Raw genomic sequence first — 24,188 nt, 5'->3', positions numbered from 1 at the left:
CACCATGTTAGCCAGGATGGTCTTGATCTCCTGACCCTGTGATCCACCCACTTCGGCCTCCCAAAGTGCTGGGATTACAGGCCTGAGCAACCACGCCCAGCCTATTTACTTTTATGTTTTTATTTGAGACAAGATGTTGCTCTATCACACCTGCTGGAGTGCAGAGGTGCAATCTCAGCTTACTGCAGTCTCAACCCCCTGGGCTCAAGTGATCCTCTTACTTCAGCCTCCTGAGTAGCTGAGACTCAGGTGGCCCATGCCACTACGCTCAACTAATGTTTGCATTTTGTGTGTGTGTGTGTGTGTGTGTGTGTGTGTGTGTGTGTGTTTGTGTGTGAAGATGGGATTTGGCCACATTGCCCAGGCTGGCCTTAAACTCAAGTGACCCACCTCCCTCGGCCTCCCAAAGTGCTAAGATTATAGGTGTGAGCCACTACTCCTGACTTATGTCTTCTTTTTAAATACAGGCATTGTGTGGCATATCCTTATAATAGAATTTTTCAAAAGTGCTTAGCCCTCTTTGCATTTCACCACTTTATTTTCTCCTATCTTGTTGGATGGTTCTTGGGATCAGTGGCACTCGTTGGGAATCATTCTAACTTTCCCTGGCCTTGTGCATTCTTTGGAGCTGTCCCTATGGCCTATTCCTCTCCATTGTTGCTGTCTAGTAATACAGGCTCTCATCACTGTGCCTGTCTACTATGGAAGCTTCTGTCTTGAATTGATCTCAAACACTGCTATCAGATTAATTTTACAATAACTTTCTTTCTGTACCCCTCTTTCCTGCTCAAAGTTCTTCAGAGGGTCTTTATTATCCATAGGATGCGAGGTAGCTTAGAGCCACAAAAATAGCACAGGAAGTGGAATCCAGAGACCTGTTTTAAATTGCTTGGCCTTTAACTTGCTTTGTGACCCTGAAAACATTACTGTTCACCAAAACTCCTCAAATTTATCTTTACTAACTGTCTTAAGTTCCTCACCTCTCATATATCTTACCAAAGCCAGTGGTCATTCTTTGTCTTTATCTTCTTAACTCTTAACAACATATTGAGCAGTTGACCACTCTGTCTTGTTTAATGAAATGCTTGATCCTCCCAGCTTCCATGACAGTACACTTTCTCCCATCTAGCCCTGTCAGTCTTCTGTGCTAGACTTCCCCTAAGTGTTGGACTCCCCTAGGGTTCTATCTAAATCCTTCTATCTTCTTTATCTAAATTATCTTTCTAGCAGATATCCCAGCATGGTTTAGAATATCATCAATATGCTAATAATTTTCAAAGTTTTATTTTCATTAATGGATCTTATCAGGAGTTCTCAACTTGTATTCCTCCTAAATCCATGCAATTGACTGTCTAATGGACATATCAAAGTTGAAATCGGCAAAAGAGAACTATTAATGACTCCCTACTTACAGCTGTGCTCCTCCACCAAACCTTTCCATTTCACTAAACAGAACCATGTTTCAGTAAATCAACCATGTTTGTTGCTCAGACCATAATTCCAGAATTCATCCTGGATTCCTCTCCTTCCCCAAAGACTCACATTTAATCCAGTAAGTGCTTCTGGCTCTCTCTCCAAAATAAATGCTGAATGTCATGTCTTCTTACTCTCTGCTCTGCTATAGTTTCAGTCCAAGCCACCAGCATCTGGCCTTGTATGCTGCAAAAGCTCTTAACAGGCTTCCCTGTCTCCACACTCCCTAGAATAGCCTATTAAATATAAGTTATATAACACCCTTCCTTGCTAAAGATTCTCTAATAGATTCATTCTCCTTACCTTTAGAATAAAATCCAAGCTATTCACCATGGCCCATAGGGCTCTGCTTCTCTGAGCTCATTTTCCCCTACACACCCCATTCCCAGATGGGTTCCAGTCATAATGGCCTTCATTCTGTTCCTTAAACTTGCTGAGCTTGTTTTTGTCCCTGTCTTTGCACTTACTGTTTCTCCTACTTGCAGTGCTTTTTACCTGCATCTCCCCTGCATGGCTCCTTGTCATTGTTTAAGTCTCAACTCAAATGTCCCTTCTTTGGACAGGCCATCTGTGACCCAAGTTTGAGCAGTTTCCTTCATCCATCCGTAGTTCAGTTTTTATTGCATTTTTACTTCATAGAAATGATCATAATCTGAAATGATCAGCTTAATAGTTGTTGTATTTTTTGTCTGACTGTCCCCAGTGTGGACTCCCTGAGGTCACTGACACTTTGTTATTCACCTCTGCATCTCAGTGCCTAGTAGAGAAGAGGTGTATAGGAAGAATTTGTTGACTCATTCACCACTTTGAGCCTAGCTTCCTTATGTGTAAACCAAAGGTGTCAGGACAGGGAACCTCTGACCCTGCCCTACCTAGCCCGTTTTAATTCTTATCGTGTCTCTAAGCCCTTTGATCTGGTCCAGTTGACCTCGTTAATGTCCTATAAATGGACCATGTTTATTCAGATCTTCAAGCCTTTGCTCATATTCTTCCCTCCTGAGTGTCCTTCTTTTTGGTCCTTGCTGGTTGCATTTGTCAATAATTTTCCTTCTTCTCTTTTGACTCTACCCCTCATAGAAGAGTGTAATTGTTTTATATATACATGTCTTTCCTGTCCTAATTTTTAGCCCTTAGGCATAGGGCTATGGTTTATAGTTATAACTCTTTTGAACTTCCATGGTGATAGCATATAGGATATACTCAGTACATGCCTTATAATTCAATGGGGGCGTGCGGTATTCTGAAAACACTGATTTCAAAACAGTAATCATGCTTAGCCTGCTTACTAATTTATATGGGACAAAAATAGATTTTTTAAAAAAGCAACTAAACAGGTATATCTTTGTTAAGCTTGAGCTGGAGGAAAAAAATCTAAAAATGGAAATGTAAACTTCTGGTTTCATGGTGTTTTGAAAACATTTGTAAGCAACCTTACCAAAGGTTTTGTTATAGATTTTATTTCATTTAAGTTTTATATAAAATATGTTCATGAGTAGTTGAAAAGGAAGTGAACATTATTTTTTATTAACTCAGGTTAAAACTTGAGTTTTAATTTGGTTCAGTTTGTTCAGGTATTTGGAATTTAGAGAAGCTCTGTGAAAATATCCCGCCTACACATTTTGAATATCCTCTTCCTGCTTATCTTCAGAACAGCTTGGTTCTTTTAATAGCAAATGGCTGAGTGGAGGGGAACCATTTGTAGTGGGTGAATTTAAGTACGGTGTGTCCTCCCATTTCAGACTGAAGTCATGCTAAGTGCTCAGGGATTGGTGCAACTGTGTGTTCCTTTTGATGATGGTCAGATCCCAGAAAACTCAGTATTTTAGAAGGATGTTGCTCATTCCTTAGATAATTAGAAGAATTATTGGTCAACTTAAAAAGATTCAGGAGCTAGGGAACACCTCATCTATTCTTTTTATGAATATGTTAATTTATTATCATTCTGTTGGAGGCTGTTCTTAAGATTCTCATAGGCCAGGATAGGAAGAGGTAATGGGGAGAAGGCTTGTTTTTTCATATAATATATGAACCTAATGCTATATGACCGTGCCAAATTCAGTATATGCAAATGGTGTATTTCTGTCAATACAGAGTGGCTGGAAAATGTGTGCTCAAAATTGAAAGTAATCATATATTCCATTCATGGATTCATTGGTTTCTTTTTTTAAATTTTTTTTTTATTATTATACTTTATGTTCTAGAGTACATGTGTGTACCGAAACAGAGATATAGACCAATGGAACAGAACAGAACCCTCAGAAATAATACCACACACCTACAACCATCTGATCTTTGACAAACCTGACAAAAACAAGAAATGGGGAAAGGATTCCCTATTTAATTGTTTTCAAATAATTTAGTCAAATATACTTACAATGATTTTTTAAGTTTTAATAACATAAAAGACACTTAGTATAGCCCATGGTAAATCATGGTGTACATCATTTACTAGTCAATAGTATTGGTGTTCAAAATAATGTTGGTGATTGGATTAATTCTCAGTCCATCCCAGAATTTGCTGTTTTGAATAAATAGCTTGTTTTTAAGGCATCCACTTGTTTTGGGAAAGTAGAGATAAGAAAAAAAGTCTGCTTCTTTAAATATCTTGTTTAGATTGGGGGCACACAGCCATTTTTTTTTCTAGTGAATAGATATAAAGGATTTCCCAAAAGGTGGCTGCGACTTTGCACAGGAGAGCTGGAGAGCTCTTGCTACATATACTGCTGAGTGTTGAAGACAGGTGAATCTGTTCTATGTTTCTGTGCAGCGGGCTCTTGCTGGGGTCAAAGCTGTGTGGTTTCTGTAAAAAAGGGTTGCTGTGTAATGCTTTAGAATTGGAATTGCAGATTCTTCTTGTGAGGGGAATATTGCTGTTATGGGTAAAAGTTGTATCTTATTGTTGCCCTTGTGACCTTGTTAGATCCTTTGGATAATTAATACTTCCAGAAGTTGGGATTGTAGATACTGGGAATATAGAAAAACAATAGCCAAATCAGTCAAAAAGGGTGCTAACTATTGGGCTAATACATTGAAAAGCATCCAGTGGGAAATTTATGAACTGTAAGAAACCCAATACTGCATGAAATCATAACTTCCTTTTATGATCCTCAATCGTGGCCATTAAAGGGCTAACTTCTGTTGCAGAAAAGAGGTAGCTAGATAGTTCAGATCTCTGGGTTTAGGTAAATCACACTATCTCTTAGTTTTGGTTTGGCAGGATGTCTTGGACCTTTTCCTTTGGTTGTTAGATAAAAACATGTGAGGATGGACTCTGTGACATTGCATGGTTTTCTTCCGGGAGAGCTCACTGGCTTGCAACTGCCCAGATTTATCAGCAGCTAGAGTTTCACCTAATAATACTGTGGTTTGCACCAACCATTTGCTGGAGCAGAAAAAGATGGCATCAACTTATATTTTAAAATAAACTGACTTTGAAAGGTTTTATGAAATCACGGTCCATTTTGATTAATTTTTGTCAGCAACTGCCTGTATTTAGGCTTTGTTGGTCTTTGCCAGCAACTGCCTGCATTAGGCTTTGTTGGTCATAACTGTTTAGGAAAGATTTTTTGCTGCTTTATGGAAGCGATTCCAAAGACTCATTGTTCCAGACATCGGACATCCTTATGTTATTCAGGTCTGATGATATTTGATCTAACACAGATTAATTACTAGGCTTTCAGTGAATAATTAACCATTTGACCTGTTCCCAAGTTATATACTGAGTTAGAAATGATTTCCCCAACTACTAAAGATAAGGAAGGTTATTCCTGGTTTCACAATGTCCCCATTGTTACTGACTTGTATGTGTGAGAGACATCAGCTGATACCTACGCATTGGTCCAGCTACTCAGGCAAACCACTTCCTGGGGTTTTCTTGGGTAATGGCAGTGATTCAGAAGAGACCACAGAACTTTCTGAGGACTGTTCCCTGTGTATTACTCTGGGCTGAATGACTGGGAACTGTCAAGTTCAAAAGGAGCATTTTTTGTTGTAGTGCTATTAAATTTGTGGTTTGCTTTTGCTCAAAGTTGCATTTCAGCTGAACTTAGGGTTGCTTGTCTATGTGCCATTTATTTTACAGTACCTAATTTCCATCAATTAACCATTTCATGCCTTAGCTGAGTCCCTTTTAAAGTCCTGTATTAAGCCTGGGGGGGTTAGGCAAACTAAGTCATTATAACTGCCTGCAAGGGCTGGTAGCAACTGGGGAGAGAGGAGGTAAAAATGGATAGGGGCCAAACAGGGTATTAATGCAAACATATGCCATTGTACTTTTCTACTTATGTATTTTTGTGATTTTTTTACTTCTGATCTCTTCACACAGTGTGCTCCATAATGTAAATTTTGTGTTTCTAGGATTATATTTATAATATAAAAATGCAGATACAATTTTTTAAATAAAAGTTTTGTTTTGTTTTATGATCTTCCTTAAAAGGAAAATATTTCAAAATTATTTTGGAATCACAAGTCACGTGTTCTTTTCTAGTCCTTCAGAAGTTCCAAAATTACAGTTTTGGTTGTAGAATGAATAAGCAAGAACCCTGGGCACTAGTTCTCTCTTTGGTTACTCTGACACTTGGCTTACCTTTTTCCTTCCAGTATTTGCACATCTTTTATTCCCCTTATGGCTGGATGATCCAGTCTAGTGAGATAATGTGTAATGGAAACATTCTGTAACCTGGAAGTTATTATGAATAAGCATGTATTATTATTACCATTATTTTCACATATTCACTGATTGCATTATCTCACCAAACATACCAGCAATTCACTTCTGCAGTGTCAGAGATGATTGTAAATATCTCAGTGGAGAAGCGACTTTCTTCTTGAACTTAAGAAAATCACTGGTAGAACCTTGTTTTAGGCAAAATGTTGGTTTCACTGTTCCTGCTATCAGTGTCCTGACCAAGAGAAAGTCGGGAAGAGTAGGTGTACAAAGCGAAAAGATTCAGTATATCTATGTAGTATGGTAATTGTACATTGCTTGGCTCTCAGCACACTGTGAGATTTACTTCACAAAAGTTGGTATTTGGTTTTAGAAACAACTCTATTTTTAAAATGGGAGGTTGTTTGTGGTAGGGGTTAAGAGTGTGGGCTCTGGAATTAAATGGTCTTGCCTCCTGTCCTGGTTCCCTGAATTCTAGCTTTGTGAAAATCAGGTGAGTTTTAAATCTTTTTGTGCTTCACTTTTCTGCTGGTAGAACAGGGATGATTATTATATGGTAGGGTTGTTGTGAAGCCTAAGTGAAGTAATGCACCCGGAGCACTTGCCACTCAATACAGATTATAGGAAGAAATAGAGTTCCATGTTAAAGTGATGGAATGTACCATTTGCATCTCCCAGACTGTTGTAGATTCTATCGGATGGGATTTGGTTGAGTTTGATGACCTGTCTCTTGAGAGGAAATAAAAGGGGGCAGGAGGATGCTCATGGAACGTCAGGGAAAGAAGAAGGAGAGGCCCTGTTGTACATTCCGCAAAAAACAAATTCATGTGTTTTATGGGGCCTGGCAGTTTATAAAGTTCTTTCATGTACATTGATTTCATTTAATCCTCCCAACAACACCTGTTTTACAGATATGTACACTGAGCCTCAGAGACACTCAAGGACTGGCTCACAGGCATGTGGTCAGTGAGTGTATGGTGAGGAAGCCGACCTCCTGGATTCTGGACATATTTCTTCATTCCAACCCACGGGTCCTTCTCTGCTGTATAAAAATGTTCAAGTCAGTAATAACCTTTGGTGCTGAACTGCAAAGGAGTGGCAGGGTGTGGGCTGCTGCAGACCCAGGTGGGTCTTGGTGGGATCCAGGGACCTTCTGTCTGTGATATGTAGAACATGAATGCGCAGCCGTTCAGTGGTCAGTACTGCCAGATGGTTTTAAGAGTCCCCTCCCTGTCTCTTTGTGGCCTCTGAGTGAGACTTGCATTTCAATCTCTGTGAAGGGCCACTTTGGATCAGTGTTCTGTGGGAGAAATTAAGGATCAGTCTTCTCCTTTTGCTAAGAAGGAAGGTAATGAGCATCTATCTAATGGTTGAACATGTGTGTGTTGTACAAGATTCATAGTATTAATTCCCTTTCAATCCAGGCCTTTTTGGGTCACTGTGTCAATAAAATGAAGTTGGAGAGTAGAGTAAAATAATTAATGTATATATAATGTAATTCTTAATTTGATTTAACTGGTTAATCTTATTGTAATTCAGTATACATTTTTAATACATTTTAAATTTTAAAAGTGGTGATATACTTTTACATTTATTTCTTTCTGTTCTGAGATTATAAATAGCTCTAAAAGTTGGAGTACCCTATCTGTCATGTTAAAAATCAAGTGAGTTAAGTTGTGGGAAAGTGATCAGAGAAAATTCAGTATAGTACTTCAGAATTTTTTAAATACTGAGAACAAATTTTAAAATTAGATAATTATTTCATGCATGTTAATGTGTGAAGATTGAATTGATTTGGGTATTACATTCGAACACATTATTTTTATGAAATCATTTTTTACTCTGAGTCAGAAATTTGTGTGTAGCTGATACTATATATATTTATCAAATAAATTTGTTTTTATGGAGTAAAATTTTGATTAGCTATAATATACATTTTGGCTACATGCACTTCATTTTCAGGGAAGAGGTAGGTAACTGGAAGAAAGCATGACATACTCTCAATAATTTATTTTTTAAAGCGACATCTAGGCCAGGATTTCTTAACCTTTGCATTGTTGACATTTGGTTCCAGATAATTCTTTGTTTTGGAGGGGCTGTCATGTGCAATGTAGGATGTTTAGCAGCATTCCTGGCCAGGATACCAGTAGATACCCAATAGATACCAGGATACCCAATAGATACCAGTAGTTTTCCCTCTCCCCAGTTGTGACAATCAAAAATGTCTTCAGACATTGCCAAATATCCCCTAGGGGGCAAAATCACCCTTGGCCGAGAACCACTGATCTAGGATTTTCAACATTATATTTAAGTCTTCTACCTAAGCTGAATCTATATTATTCTACAAATTTGAATCAATGTTCAGACTAAAAAGGAGAAAATGCCATACTTATAGAGGCAATACTTATCAATTATGAAAATAAGATTTTCAACAATATGGGTTAGGGTAAGTGTTTTCTGATTAACTCTCATTTACCATAATATAATCCAATTAACCAGAATTTCACACATTTGGAATAATGTTTTATCTCCTTATTTTCTTTCAAAATAGATATAGTCCTCTGATTCTGAATTAATTTATAATAATGATCTGGATAGGGCTTTTTAAAAACTTTAAAAGAAGGAAATATTATTAAAGTTTGCCCTATATTGAGTTAGATCATTCTGTATATTCCTCATGCACATACTGAAAAGTTTAATTGCCTTTATAGGTGGGTGTGTGTCTTGATGTATAAGGATTTGTGCAACATGAGCTGAAGAGTTAGATTTCAGAAGTCCACTAATGAACTTTTTCATGGCCATTTTAGCATAAGGAGACAAATAGACACACTTGGTTATTAATTATTATAGGGATATAGACATTTCACTTGGCCCGAGATTTAAGTGATTGCTCTTTAAAATGTGTTTTGCTCATGATAGAATGTATTTTTGTTCTTGTGAACCATGCACTGAAGCTTTAGCCAATCAGAGGAAGGAATTTACTGTACGGTAAAAGGAAGTATTTGTTCCGTTATTGTAGTATGTGGCCTCTTGCCATTTTTGATAAAGGATTGAAGTGTTGTGCACCCAAAGTCTGCTACCCTCTTGACCCTTCATCAGTCATCAGCTGGACTGTGAGGTTAAGTGAACTGTAGCCCGGTAGGATACCTATTGTCTAAGCATTGTGTAAATCTTGAAAGCGGAAATTACTGACACAGCAGTCTTGCAATGTGATCTTTCTAGTTCTATTATATGCATATTTTTCCTTTCTGTTGCTAATCTATGCCAGATTAGAGGTATAAAATGACAATACATAGGACTTGAAGTCGTGTTATTCAATGGGTGACCATGAAACTGTTGGAAATTTATTTTTATTTGCGAGAATAGGAATTTATGCAAAAATAAATGACCTATTCTAGCACAACATTTCAAGAAATTCATATGGGATCCTACTGGAATTTTTATTGCCTTAAAACCATTAGGATAGCAACCAAGGCTTGCAAGCTAATCCACCTTTATTAATTCATTAGTTACTGAAAGCATGTATTTGTCCACATGTTTTCTAAGTAACTGGCAGCATATGCAAATTCTTTTAGCACATATCCTGTTTTTTTGATTGGCTCAGGAAAACTTTATAAGAGCCATGTCCAGCATTCACAGCTTTATGTTATATCGTCTCTGTATTTATGCCACTTTCTTAAACAAGTAGAGTAATATATCAGCTGCAGCTGTTGCTGACCAAAGCTGTCACTGAAGTGGGTGGAGGAAGAGTCAGAGATAATGTGTTCGGATTCTGTGTACCAAAAGTGTATCTGTTGCAGTCAATCTGTGACGATAACAACTGGCTTGTGGAAGGCAGTTCAAGCCATATACTTTTTTATCTTTGACCGAACATATAGTAGATTAGGTGCCATGGTGATAAATACCACTGATAGTTAATACAATCTGGTTGAGTATATATATGATTGCCTGGCGTGTATAATAGGAAATACCACTGATGTGTAGTCTTCACCAGGTTTGGCCACAGCCTTCTTGTAAAGTTATTAACATAAAACTTGATACTTAATAGCATGCAAAGAAAAAAAAAGACAATGAAAGTACATAATAGCAAAAGAGTAAAATCGTTATTTTCTGATGTAAACAGACAGTGATGCTTTCTAAATAAGTGCATTTGGATTAAAAGAAATATTCACACTAACACACACATCTAATTATTTATTACAAGAATTGTACCACCATACTTACCCAGAGCAGCTTAGAAATACTGGAGTCAGTACCTCCCTACCTAAAATTTCTTATAACCCTCTGGATCCTTACCCTTTGTCAGCTTCTCCTGTTCACCAGTTTACCACAGGGAGGACTGAAAATCCTCACTGGAAGATTGTAGCTTAATTTTATTTTCTTTTCACTTTTATAAAGATAGTTCATGGCAAAGGGAAATTGTATTTTAGTAGTTAGAAAGGGGTAAGTAGCCACACTGGCCTGAAGCTCATTGCACTTTCACCCCATTTGGGTAAAATGAAATCCTGATGTGGTCGAATCAACTAAGGGAGAGACCGACTGAAAGATAAAGAGAAGGCCCTTTCCACAGCTTTATATATTTATCCTTTTGCCAGTAATTCTCCTCGTTGTCCTTAGCATCAAAGTACCTATTTCTTTTGGAATTACTATTCTGCCTCATAAAGAGAATCTCCAAGACTAAATGCTCATTGTATAGAAACTTAAAGGTAGGCACTTTGACATGGATCTACATACATGGGAGAAAGAGATAATAAAGGAGTGAGGAGTTAACACTGACCTAACTCTGTGAGAAAATTTCACAGCAGAGGTGGAATTTCAGGAACTGTCTACTAATGGGAAATAAGGGTTGTATAAAAGGAAGAAAAATTAAGTATGGCCAAGTATCGTGCATCAGTGATTATGCTCAGTGATTTATTAGTAGCTAACATCTATTGAGCACTTACTATCTGCCAGCCAGGAGTGCTTTATGTGTGTTAACTTATTTAGGTTCTCAACAAGTTTTCGAGGTTGTTGCTGATATTATCTTCATTTTACAGTTGAGGGAAATGAGGCACAAGGAAACTAAATAACTTGCCCAAGGTTCTAGAGGGCATTAAAGGCAGAGCCAGGATTAGAATTCAGAAAGTCTGATTTAGAGCATGCCTCTTCACCAGTGCAGCATAGTGCTTACCTAATTTAATTTCCACTTCAGCCCTCCAAAACAGGTATTTTCTTCTATTTACAAATTTTACAGATGAGGAACTCAAAGCCTAGAGAGGTTAATTTTTTTAAGGTCATCCAGCTGGCCAATGGTAAAGGAAGGATTTGAACCAAGGTCTGATCCTCGAAAGTCTGTGCTTTATCACTGTAAGAAGAGGCTGTCTTGGGATGGCCTAGAAGTGTAACTGACAGAGGAATCCAGCTCCTTCCTTATAAGTTAAGATTATTAAAAAGCCTGAATAGGTTGTTCCTAACTCGTCCCAAGGCAGTAGAGCTGATGTTTACTGAAGCATGTGAAACCCTTTCTGGTTCACCTCTATCTCCTACAGATTGTCTGCCTGTCATTGTCCTAGGTCATGTGCTTCATTTCATTTGGTGTGCCTCTTTTCAATGTACTGGGCTGTTCTGTTCCTGTTTATAAATCTTTTAAGTGTGCACATTAAAAAAGTAATTAAAATGTCATTATAATTTATAGTATGCCTGAAGTCAATCACCTAATTAAACTTCAAGAGAGAAGAGATGGTAGGTTCATTGGCATTTATTAAGTATTACTGTATTAATTATGCAGGAATTTTGAACTAAGTAAAAGAAAAAAGTACTAGTAACATTATTTCTTAAAGTGTTTCCTTTTTCGCTCTTCTCAGTTTCAGACCTTCACTAGTTAGTAGCATAATCCTAATGTCTCTTTTGGCTAATTTTTAATGAAATTAGGATTTTTATGTCTTTCATTCAGCATTTTCTTAAAATGCTCCTGACAGCATTAATGTGCATCATCCCACATCCTAACTGAATAAGCAATTAGAAGCACAATAGAAAACAAAATTTGAATTCATGGGTTATACATAGCCATCCAAATTCTATCTTGGAGTATAAAAATGGCAGCATATTGGATGTCTGAAATCATTCAGAAGAGATTTGGTTTTCCTAGAGCAATAGTAGCTGTCAAGAGACTTATTTTCTTATTAAGGAATAAAAAAACAACCACAACAAAAACAAAAACAAAATTCACGTGGCCAAGTAAACTAGTCTGTAATAAATCTCTTGCTGAAAGAAACTATTTTTGAAAATCTGTTTTTGAATTCTAAGTGCTAGCACGTGTAGGTAGATAGACATAGATATAGACATAGTTAACTTTTGTTATATGAGAATTGATGACTTGGATAGATGTTTCAGCCCCTTGGGAGGTCACTGCAGTTTGTAATGGAATTGGTTGGCTATATGAATCTTCACAGGGTTAGGACTTTCAGGGAATGGAGAATTCTGAGGGACATGATTTAGTGTCATCAATGTGAGTGAAAGATTTGTGTAGTGAATTTTCCCTACCCTGTGTTTATTTTTTTGGAGGATAAATGGAATTAAAGTCTCTAATTCTCAGAAGCAATCCTTTAAAAAGAAAGGCAATAGAATAAAGGCATTTAACTGAGTTATATATATAAGAGCAAATGTATATACCTCGAAGTTATTAGGTGCTCAAAAATTATTGAGTGAACAAGTGTTTTGTGTGGACTCTGGTTTTCTTTGCTCCTCTATGTGCATATACAATATCCTCAAAGTATAAACATTTTTCTTATTAATATTTATTATTTTTCACTAAGTCATAAAAGTTGAGTTGACCTGTAGTGTACTTGAAGTATTAGTAATAGTTAAGAAGTTAAAATGTGGTTGTCAGTTTCTTTGGAAAACTTCATTCTGAGTGATAAGCTGTGACGTTGAGGAACACAGCTCTTTCTGCTATTGTGAGAGCAGCACTTTACCCTCTGTTTCTAGGCTGTTCCTAGAATTCTTGGTTAAAGGGACCTCCAGGCTCCAGCTGACACTCCTGTAGGCTGCTGGTGATGGGGCTGGGAGTTGAGCAGGAGGTGAAATACAGAGAGCGAGCCAAAGCAGGTTTTAGTTCAAGGCTTCTGGACTGAGGGGGGAGAGATAGACAAAAGAGTAAAACACTCAACAAGGGTAGCAGAGAGGAAAGAAAGGACACCCCCTACAGCCCTTTTGCTGGCCTGACTGCTTACTGGTTGGTCTTTCCAATGGTAGGGGCAAAGGTAAATCATGCACATTTAATTTGAAAATTGCTAACACACATATCCTCTTAATACGATCTTTGTTTACAGCAGTATAAACATTTCTCCACATGGAACAAAAATTATATAAAATAATAAGCATGAGATTTAAATAAAGATTTTGCTTATAAGTGTGTTTTTGGGACCTGTGGACTACAAATATTCCTTGAATCAGTGCTCACTGGAATGTGAACTTTCCCACAGAAAGAAGTGTGTCTTATTCCTTGGGGGATCCTAGTCTCTGTTCAAGAGATTCATACAGAGCAGGGACCTCAAAATGCGCAATATGCAAAAGCATAGTTAGATGAATGTAGATGTGAGGTATTGTGAAGACTTTGGTATTTTTCATTTACTTTCAACCTGGCATGACATTTACTATTGAATTTGACCTCTTCTCTAAACTTATTTTATTTCCTCTTTCTTTCTGAGAACTCAATTAAAATCTCTTTAAAAATTCATAACTTGATATTTGCTGTGTCCTATCTTTAGAAATATTTTGTAATATTTTATCCTATATGCTTTGATTCTTCAGGAAGCAATATCTTAGAAAATCTATTTTTTTGTATAGTAATTGTTAATAGCTATTAGTAATTTAAAGAAGTTAATTTGTAATTTCCAAAAGGATCTGAGATTTTGAAATAAAAACAGTCTTAATGTGTTAACGTCAGGAACATTGGACAAGGCAGATACAAAAGATTTGGTTTGTATCTAGGATTTACATTAAAGTAACCCAAACTGCTATAATTGGTAGTTTGTTTTAACATATAGTTTTGCTATAAGAGGTTTCATATTAAATTTCATGGTGTATTATGGAGCTGTGAACAGAGAATTTATTCAATGTATAATATATGTAATATATAATATATTACATTTTATATAACATATAATACATATAACCTATTATATGTAATTATATATTACATATGTAATAGATATATTACATAATAATAGACTTGCTAATGTAGCAAATGCAAAAATTGTGTACGTGTATCTATATACGTGTGTGTATGTATATACACGCATACACAATTTTTGAAACTGTCAAAGGTAGGAGAAATTGGGAGAAATTGTTTGAAGGAGTGACACTTATCTTTCACATCTGTAATCTAGTACAATAAATTTGCTTTATTCTTGTAAATATGTTAGTCAAACACACATTTTGGGTATTAGCGTTTATTCTCTGTAGTGTAAAAAGAGAATGTAGGGCTGCTGACAGATTCCAGTATAAAAGATTGATAATAGAGTCTTAACAAATTGCTGGGGCTGATGTGCCACTCTAACTTTATAAACCTGAATTTCCCTGAAAAAAAATTTAACTAACAGTATAAAACTTCACGTGCCGCTTTGTCGTTGTTGGTTTTAATTATTACAGCAATCAGTAGCTCTCAAGCTATTTCCCCCATCATCCTGCAGCTGTCCAGAATAGCCAGCTGTTCTTGTAGGTGGACCAAATTCTAATCTCTAGTAAGGCTTCCACCCGGACTGGTGTGCTTACCTACCATTTCTTTCTTAGGAGCCCACTTTGAAATGGAATTCTTTTCTAAACAGAAGTTCCATACACTGAGTTTTATCTATTTATAATTTGAAAGTGTGGGACTGACAACTTTGAACTTAGATGACATTAAATTCTTTGGAGGGAGAGGGCAAATTTTAAGGGCATTTACGTGATGATTTGGAAAGAAAGCCCAAACAGATTCTTTTGGAATGTTAAATTTGGGGCATTACCATTTCATACTAATTACTTTTTACCAACAATCTGATGGGAAAAATGTGCATTTGGGTTTAAAATAAATTCTGTTAGTATATGGTGCTATTCTATTTTATCCAAGGATACCTTCAAGTAACAGAATTACTTCTTTGCTCTGGCATGTTGCTTATAGTTCCTCCAATGTTATTACCTCATAGCTCTGGTTTCCATGGGAGGGGACAATATGTTTTTCATATATAAAATCTGGTTTACTCATCTCAAGCCATTAGTACCTATGTCAAAACTTCTCATTATTAGTAAATTTCGTCTTATATATGAATCATACGGGGGAAGGCCATTCCAATTGATCTATCAATGAATGGGGAAAGATTTTGCTACTTGGTAATAATATATAAGACAATGATTATGTTATTTACAAACATACATAACCAAAGAGGTCTGTTATTCTAGCCTGTGTTTTCCTTTGTGAATGAGCCTCAGCATTCGAATATGTTGACAGTATTGTCTTCAGGTGTTACTTGCTGGCATGTCATTCTGTTGTGATGTTTCTGTTATCTGATGTATGCATGTTCGTGTACTGTCTAAGTAGATTTTAACTTCCTTGAAAATAGATGTGTGTCTTCTGTGAAATGATAGTTGACTTAATTTTTCTTTCTCTTTTAGTTTTTCCAACATTAAATAAGGAACATGGGAATTAAAGAAGCTTTCTCTCATTTTGAAAAGTCTATTGCTTAGACAAGTTGCAAAATTTGTGCAGAATAAAACTACTATAAAATTTGTGCAGCAATGGATAGCCTGTAAAGCAGGGGTCCCAGCACCCAGGCCACGGATCACTAGTGGTCTGTTGCCTGTTAGGAACTGGGCTGCACAGCAGAAGGTAAGCGGAGGTGAGCGAGCATTACCACTTCAGCTCCACCTCCTGTCATATCAGCACTGGCGTGAGATTCTCATAGGAGCGTGAACCCTATTGTGAATTGCACATGCCAGGGATCTAGGTCACTTGCCCAAAGAGAATCTAATGCATGATGATCTATCACTGTCTCCCATCACCCCCAGATGGGACATCTAGTTTTCCTGCAGGAAAACAAGCTCAGGGCTCCCACGGATTCTATACTATGATGAGTTGTATAATTATTTCATTATTACAATGTGCTAATAATAGTAATAAAATGCACAATACATTCAATACGCTTAAGTCATCCCAACCCCCCACCTGCCGCCAGTCCATAGAAAAATTGTCTTCCATGAAACCAGTCCCTGGTGCCCAAAAGGTTAGGGACCACTGTTGTAGAGCTTTATAGTATGAATGTACATATTAATAATTTTTTTTTTTTTGAGACAGAGTCTTGCTCTGTTGCCCAGCCTGAAGTGCAGTGGCGCGATCGTGGCTCACTGCAAGCTCCGCCTCCCAGGTTCATGCCGTTCTCCTGCCTCAGCCTCCCGAGTAGCTGGGACTACAGGTGCCCGCCACCATGCCTGGCTAATTTTTTGTATTTTAATACAGACAGGGTTTCACCATGTTAGCCAGGATGGTCTCAATCTCCTGACCTCGTGATCCACCCGCCTTGGCCTCCCAAAGTGATAATTTTTTTAAATTCTTGAAACAAGTGATTAAAAAATACATATATTTTCCTCACATCAGGAGTTCATTTAAGTTTTTATCACCTGGATTCTTCTTAACATGAGTGGGAGTGATATGAAGTCAATGCATGTACATAACATATAAGGGTGATTGTGGCTCGGTTTTTTTCATATCATTTTCAGAAAATGTTGGAAGTCTGAGGGGAATACAGATCTTTGCTGAATTTCTGCCTTTCCTTTAAAAGGAAAACTTATAGGGAGAAAAAAAGATTTAACACTTTGCTACTGGTGTACTTTAACAAAAATGAAGATTTTGATTTTGCTTAGAATTTCTTTCTTTTCCAGGAAGAACTTTCAAAGGATATTACTTCAACTTCTTGCATAGCAGTACAGCAATAAACATTTCATTTATCATTTTCTTTTCTTTTCTTTTCTTTCTTTCTTTCTTTTTTTCTTTTTTTTTTTTGTGATGGAGTTTCACTCTTATTGCCCAGACTGGAGTGCAATTTTGTGATCTCGGCTCACTGCAACACCTGTCTCCCGGGTTCAAGTGATTCTCCTGCCTCAGCCTCCCAAGTAGCTGGGATTACAGGTGCACACCACCATGCCTGGCTAATTTTTTTATTTTTAGTAGAGACAGGGTTTCGTCATATTGGCCAGGCTGGTCTCGAACTCCTAACCTCAGGTGATCCACCCACCTTGGCCTCCCAAAGTGCTGGGATTACTGACGTGAGCCACCGCATCCTGCCTCATTTATCATTTTCTTTTAAGGTTTTATTTTTTTAGTCTTTGTTTCGACAAGCTTATGTGGATTTTTTTTTTTTTTTTTTGAGACAGGGTCTTGCTGTGTTGCCCAGGCTGGAGTGCAGTGGCAGGATCATAGCTCACTGCAGCCCCAACCTCCTGGGCTGAAGCAGTCCTCTCATCTCAACCTCCCAAATGGCTGGGACTACAGGCATGTGGCATCATAAATTTTTCAATTTTTTGTAGAGACGGAGTCTCCCTTTGTTGCCCAGGATGGTCTCGAACTCTTGGGCTCAAGTGAGCCTCCTAGATTAAGTCTTACTGCTTTGCCTTTAAGCGTATATTGTTGGCTGAGGAAATACCTCAGACTTTTCTTGTACGGATCAAAAGTTATAGTATTGGTTAAAAAAAAATCAAAGACAGAATGTTTTTCTACCGTATCTACTTAGTTCCTGGCTTCAAAGTGGGTAATCACAAATTATTCATTTAATAACACCCAGCAGATGTTTATTGAGCATTTGTTATATGCCAGGTGTGCTGAGCCCAGTACTCAAGCTCCACGAATTTATGGATTATAAAAAAGGCAGATGTAAACAAATTGCATATAGTAGATGAGGGTTTCCAGAGAGGTGTGCCCAAGAGAGCAGGTGAGAGGGCTGGGCAGGGTGGCTCATACCTGTAATCCCAGCACTTTGGGAGGCCAAAGTGGGTGGATCACTGGAGATCAGGAGTTTGAGACCAGACTGGCCAACATGGTGAAACCTTGTCTCTACTAAAAATACAAAAAAATCATCCAGGCGTGGTGGTGGGCACCTGTAATCCCAGCTACTCGGGAGGCAGGCAGAAGAATCGCTTGAATGCAGGAGGTGGAGGTTGCAGTGAGCCGAGATTGCGTCATTGCACTCCAGCCAGGGCAACAAGAGTGAAACTCCATCTCAAATAAAAAAATAAAAAATAAAAAATAAATAAATAAAATAAGCAGGTGAGAGGAGGTGTGATAAAAGATAAAGCAGATGAGGGAGGGGGTCATTTATTCTCAAGAAATATTAATCAAACACTATTTTCCAAGCACTGTTTAAGGCACTGGGGCTATAGGAGTGAACAGAGCAGTGCTGCGTCCTCTGAGAGCGGGAGACAGATATCTGTGATCCTGCCCAGCACTCATGCCTGTGTGTTAATTAGGTAGGGGAGAGGGGGGATCTACGAGGTAGTGATATTTGCAGAGGGACCAGAGTGAAGTGAGGGGTCAGGCACCAGGAGCAGCCCTGCTAGAATGTGCACTGCCTTCATATACTTCAGACTCCTCTTGAAAGAAAGGAAATAACATTTCGAAGTGAGGAAGAGAAATGGCATAGTATAAACAGAAATAAGATGATATGTCTGGGATCTTGATACTTTATGTCACTATTAGTCACCCGGCCTTCATCAGTAAGGGCTGTTTCCCAAGCCTGGGCTGAGATACTCTTTTAGGGGAAATAGCCCGTCTTCCCCCAACCACCTGTTGCCCTAGGTCAGCTGCAGCATCCCTGCCGGGGACCATGCATAGCTAGGCCATCAGGAGGCCAATGGTGGGGGACAGCTGCCTGGGGAACACCGGGCCACAGATAAGTTTCCCCACCCAAGACCTGACCCCAGCGCCTCCTAAACAGCAGTCTGCAGCCCCGTGGCTTCCCTGCTCCCGCAGGAGAAGCCACACAAGTCTTAACAAAGGGGAGTCTCCTTCTGGAAAAGAATAAATCTGACCTCAAATTAAACCCGGAGTTTTAATATAAAAAAATGCTCATGATTAGGTGTTTACAGCATCTAATCTTCAACAATTAAAAAGAAAAATGTGTGGGTGGGGTAAAAAATAGCAACACCCACACTCTGAAGTTTTTGAGAAAAACAGGAAACTAGTCTTTTTTAACCAGTGATGCCCAGAACTGGTTATTGCAAAGAGGGTTGTTTTTCTAATGCAGTGTGGTCAGCACAGCTGCACCCGAAGTAGAATTCTGCTCATGATGCAGCCGTCTGTGGATTTCTTTAGCTGACAAACCTATAGACAGGCAGGCATAATTATCAGTTCTAACCTGGTCATTATGGCCGGATGGTGCTTGGAAAACAATTTGCACAAGTCCTGAAACCCCATGAGAACATACAAAATAAGAGCATTTGGCGAATATGCAGTTATTTCCGGGAGTTGTGAATGACTTAGATCTAGGGGCTATACAATAGCTTATTGTAGAAGAACTGTTTGAATTCTCTTTTTATTTGGATTTTTTTTTTTTTAAGTTGACAGACATCTGATGGCAAATGACTTTTTTTTTTTTTTCTAATTTGCTCATGAACTCAAGCTTCATTTTCTAACAGTGTTTTAGATGTTTTACCTTTTGTTTTGGTATTTGCTGGTTGGTGACGATGAAGTCATGATTTTAAAATTGGGGTTACAGAGATGTTGTTTCCTGGCCACAGAGTCTCACAAATGCACTATCACCACTACATTTCTGAACAACATGAGAAAAATGATCACAGAGGAGACCATTTGGGCATCACCTGACTAGATTTTTGTCCTTTTGAATAATGTAGAATGCGTTAGAACCCACTTGAAGTACAGTAATCCCCTTTATCTGCATTGTACCTTACACGGAAGACCAGGTTGGTCTCCGACCAGTCACTGAGGTTTCCCCTCCACTTCCTGCTGTGGGCTCAGTGTCTTTGGGGAGCCCCTGCTAACCAGAACTCTCCCTCACAGGTCATTTCTTTGTGTCATCTTTCTAAGGATAAAAAGGGGCATTAGACTTTTGAAAGTTGAGTAATATAACCTAGATTTCATTGATGATTGCATTTTATAGTCTCCAAGCCAAGCATTTGGTTTGTGCATTGAAGGCTTTACGCTTGTCTGTTTGTATCAGACTTTACAGTTATCTCTTTAATAAGTAAATTACTCACGCTTCTCTTTTGTGAAGCTTGTTTTCAGTGCTTGATCCAGGCAGTGTGCCTGGGCTTAGCAAGGCCCCCTCTCCAGCTGACTGCTGAAGCAGTTCCAGAAAAGGTAGCCATTACTGCTATTGATTTCTGTAGCACATCGGTCATATTATAATTATTTGCAGTGAGAGGGGAGTAAACTTCTTGCATATGCCTTTTAGTTTCACCCCCAATGTACTGTACATTGAAGTCTTCAGTATCTGAGTCTTCAGTATCTTGGGGGCAGTGACCAAAGCGAGTCAAAGGAGATTCTTTTCACTGTTTTCTGTGAGAATGGTTTGGGGAGAATCCTAGATGTTAAAGTGGTGCATGCAGTAGGTGGAACTGGGAGACCTTTTTTTTTTTTTTTTTTTTTTTTTAACCCCTTGCTGTCTGTTTTTTAGTGAAGAGTGATGCAGTTACCTGCCATTTCCCCCTTACCAGGATGTGGTAAAAAGTAATGAGATAATGGTTGTTAAGTGCTGTCAAATACTGAAGACAGATATTTTATAAAGTGCAAGCCTTTACTGAAAACAAACAAACCGAAAAACAACAAAACCAGCAAACAAGCATAATTTATCAGAAGGTCTCAAATTTCAGACACATTAAAATTCTGTTGTTTCATTTGGGAAAACATAGCCCTGTGAGGTTGTGATAATGTTGAAAAGGCAGTAATAAGAAATGCATTTTATTACTTTCACTTCTTATATATGCCTCCACTATAATGTATTTTTAATAAGTTTGCATACTCAGATTTTAGAAATCTGTGTATACAAATATAATTTTACACTTTCATACTGGTAAAGCCTGAGTCTACCTTTGACACTCTTCCTTTTAAATGGCTCACTTAAGCATATGAACAGAACCTCAGCATAGAAAACTCAGTAGGGAGACTCAGGAAAACAGATTCCTTTCTTACTGTAGATCCATGAACAAAACCTCTCTCAGTAGATAATTCAGTATAGTTGAGAGGTTCCCCAGAACTAATTTGGGTTTCTACCACATGGTTATAAGTACATAAAGTATTTGCCCATTACAATTAAAGGCTCCTTAAATTCATACTGTTTGTGCCCATTTTGTTTTTGTTTGTGATTTTTGTTATAATACAGAGACAGTTTAAAACGCACTGTACTCTTCTTCTTCTGTCCTTCCTAATGAAAAGATGGTGCTCTGGGGATGATGGTTATCTGTACAGAAGATTGTGGCAGAAGAGGCCAGTGTGGAATGATTAGTCCTTTCCCTGCTGTGCACACACAAAGATTGGTCCTTCATTCTCACAGTCAGCATTTCTCACGTGGCCTTCATTCAGCTCAATGGAGGCTTCGCCTATCAAGCTTGGGGCCAACTTTCGCCTTTGTTCAGAAAAGTTGCTCTTGTGGGTGTACTACCACGTGGGTGATTCATCTGTTGTAGCCCACAGACACTCCATGTGATTAGGACCCTTAAGGAAGCGGGTTCCACAGGCTCACTCGTACCTACTTTCTTTGGAGCTGATTCCCTTCTCTTTACCTTTTGGGAAGAAAACCAGCATGATGGTGAGAACTGAAAGTGAAGTTGGAGATGACTAAGCCAAACTTTTTCTGCTTTTAGTTGAGGAAAAAAAGGACCAGAAAGAAATTACTTAACGTTCCTTGCCCTGGTCATGGAGTCATTTGTGGTGGAGTGGACCTGAAAGCTGTGCCTGCTTTCATTCTTTTTCCTACATCTGGCCTAGTAGGACTTTTCCCGAGGGGAGATTATTGCTTTAATACTGGGTGGCTGCGAGCATTTCAGGAACGTGTGCATGTTCCTGGGTTGTCATTTGATGCTTGGGGAGGAATACAACTGCTGTTTATGGAAAAGCTTGAGAAGCAGGATGTGGCATTGGTGGCAGGGTTCACATCCACAGGGGATTTTGTGCAGTGCCTTCCCTGGAAAACTTCAGTTACATTCAGGTGACTAAGTTCATACCATGCCGTTTCTGCCAGCCTCCCAAAGTTTGGCTGTCTTGATTGGACATCTTCAATTAAAAAACAAATGTCACACTTTGTAATTCTGAAGAATACTATGGGTTTTTTTGTAGAATTTCTCTTGGTTGAGCAGATCTTCACGATGAAGTTTGAGTAACAGTCTACAGGATTTTTGTTATAATCACTTGCTTAAACACCAGGAGCACAGTAACATGTACCAGAAAGTTACTGCAGCAGGGTTATAATGTTACCGGTTTTCTTAACTCTAGCATGGTTTGACACTTGGGGCCAGATAAGTCTTTGTTGTGGGCAACTATCCTGTGCATTGTAGAATACTTACCAGCATCCCTGGCCTCTACCCACCAGGGTACAATAGCACACCCCTTCCCATTCCCAGTCTTGGCAACCAGAAAGAACTCCCAGATATTGCCTAGTGTCCCTTAAGGGGGCAGAATCACCCTAATTGAGAACCACCACAGACTAACAATAAATCTGAGGGGGATTGCACAGCCACCAGCCTGAACCAGGTTTTTATGAACGACACAGAGCTTGAATTTAAGAAACCAGAGTAAGAAACAAAGACCGAACATTACGTGACTAAACAGTGATTATTTCCAGTTAGTGACGGAGTGAATGGCAACCCCAACCAGGGAATTCCCCGGTTGACTTGTGGTCGGAATTCCCTTCTCTTCCTCAATTCTCTTGCCCTCAATTCTAGGACACTCCCTTTTCAAAGGCTGCTCTAGCTTCTGATTCACTTATTTTCCCTGCCCTCTTTTCTCCTCCACTCTTCTGCCATCTCTGTTGCTACCAATGCAACAGAGACCACTACCTGTTGCTACCTGGATCACCACTGCTGCCCTGACAAAAGACAAGAACTACTGAGATTCTTCCTACTGATGCCCCTGGCCCATCTGTGTCTTCCTATTCTTACTTTGTTATTTACCCGTTAGAGTTTCACTTAGACTTTTATGGTCCCTGTAGGAAAAGGCAGTTTCACATCCTATTGACTCAATTTCTCAGTGTGACTATTTGACAAGAAGCTATGCCATCTAAGGCGGGTAGGTTCTATGTCGCTCTTATTACATTGCATTAGGCAAATTCTAAATCAGGTTATACAGGCTTTTGAAGGGTGGCCTGGCATGCCAACCAGTATTTATGACACTGGTTCTAGAGGGAAACACATTCCAAATTTCAAATAGTAAGCTTAAAAGTGAACTGTTAGAATATGATTCATTTTAAGTAGGAACTATTCTGGGAGCCAGAAGAACAGGTGCTAGCACCTGTTACAAGTGAGTTCTTGTGGAAACCACAGGAAGACCCTCTGGATAGCCAGCTTAGAGACCCCCTCTACTGGGAGTGTAACTTCTCACACTAAGCCCCAAGCTCAGAGGGCAGACAAGCTGGATTAGTTAGAGTTTGCTTCTCTGATGTGGAAAAAAATAGGTATCTGGTAATTTCCTTGGATTCCTTTTGGACATGATATTGTCTACAAATCTGTGCCAAATGAACTTAGTCTGCCAAGAGAGGAAAATAAAAATACCTTGATCCATGGATCTAGCTACCAACTGAAGGAAGTCAATAAGAAAATAACTGGAATCTTAGCAGATTCTAGAAAAAGTAAGAAAAGAGGTATATGTTGTACAAGTATGCAATTAAACTAAGAGGAGTTTAGAGTAATTCAAAGATAAGCACAAAAATACCTCACTTTCTGCATCAAATGACAAACATTTATATCAAATTTTTCAAAGGTAGGAATGTTTATCGTTTTAGACTAAGAAGGATACAACACAGAAGACTCTAAGACCTAAAGGGTTTTCCAATTCTGAGTATCTTATGTATTTTTCCCCTCTTACTCTAAATTT

General features: G+C 38.5%; 1 protein-coding gene across 3 annotated transcripts in view; it reads left to right on the top strand.

Moving 5' to 3' along the window:
- HIVEP2 (HIVEP zinc finger 2) overlaps window positions 1-24,188 on the top strand; it is a 206,974-nt gene that overhangs the window by 73,402 nt on the left and 109,384 nt on the right. The window contains exon 1 of one of the 3 annotated variants that reach the window (XM_017887674.1): window positions 7,074-7,264. The exons of the other annotated variants lie outside the window; for them this stretch is intronic. The gene's annotated coding sequence lies outside the window, so the exon portion shown is untranslated. Of the gene's footprint in view, window positions 1-7,073; window positions 7,265-24,188 lie in introns of those variants that run through there. 3 annotated transcript variants of the gene reach the window in all.

This window comes from Rhinopithecus bieti, unplaced genomic scaffold (genome assembly GCF_001698545.2).
Source record: "Rhinopithecus bieti isolate Rb0 unplaced genomic scaffold, ASM169854v2 scaffold_17771, whole genome shotgun sequence".
NCBI lineage: Eukaryota > Metazoa > Chordata > Mammalia > Primates > Cercopithecidae > Rhinopithecus > Rhinopithecus bieti.
This window is presented reverse-complemented; position numbering and strand designations above follow the sequence as displayed.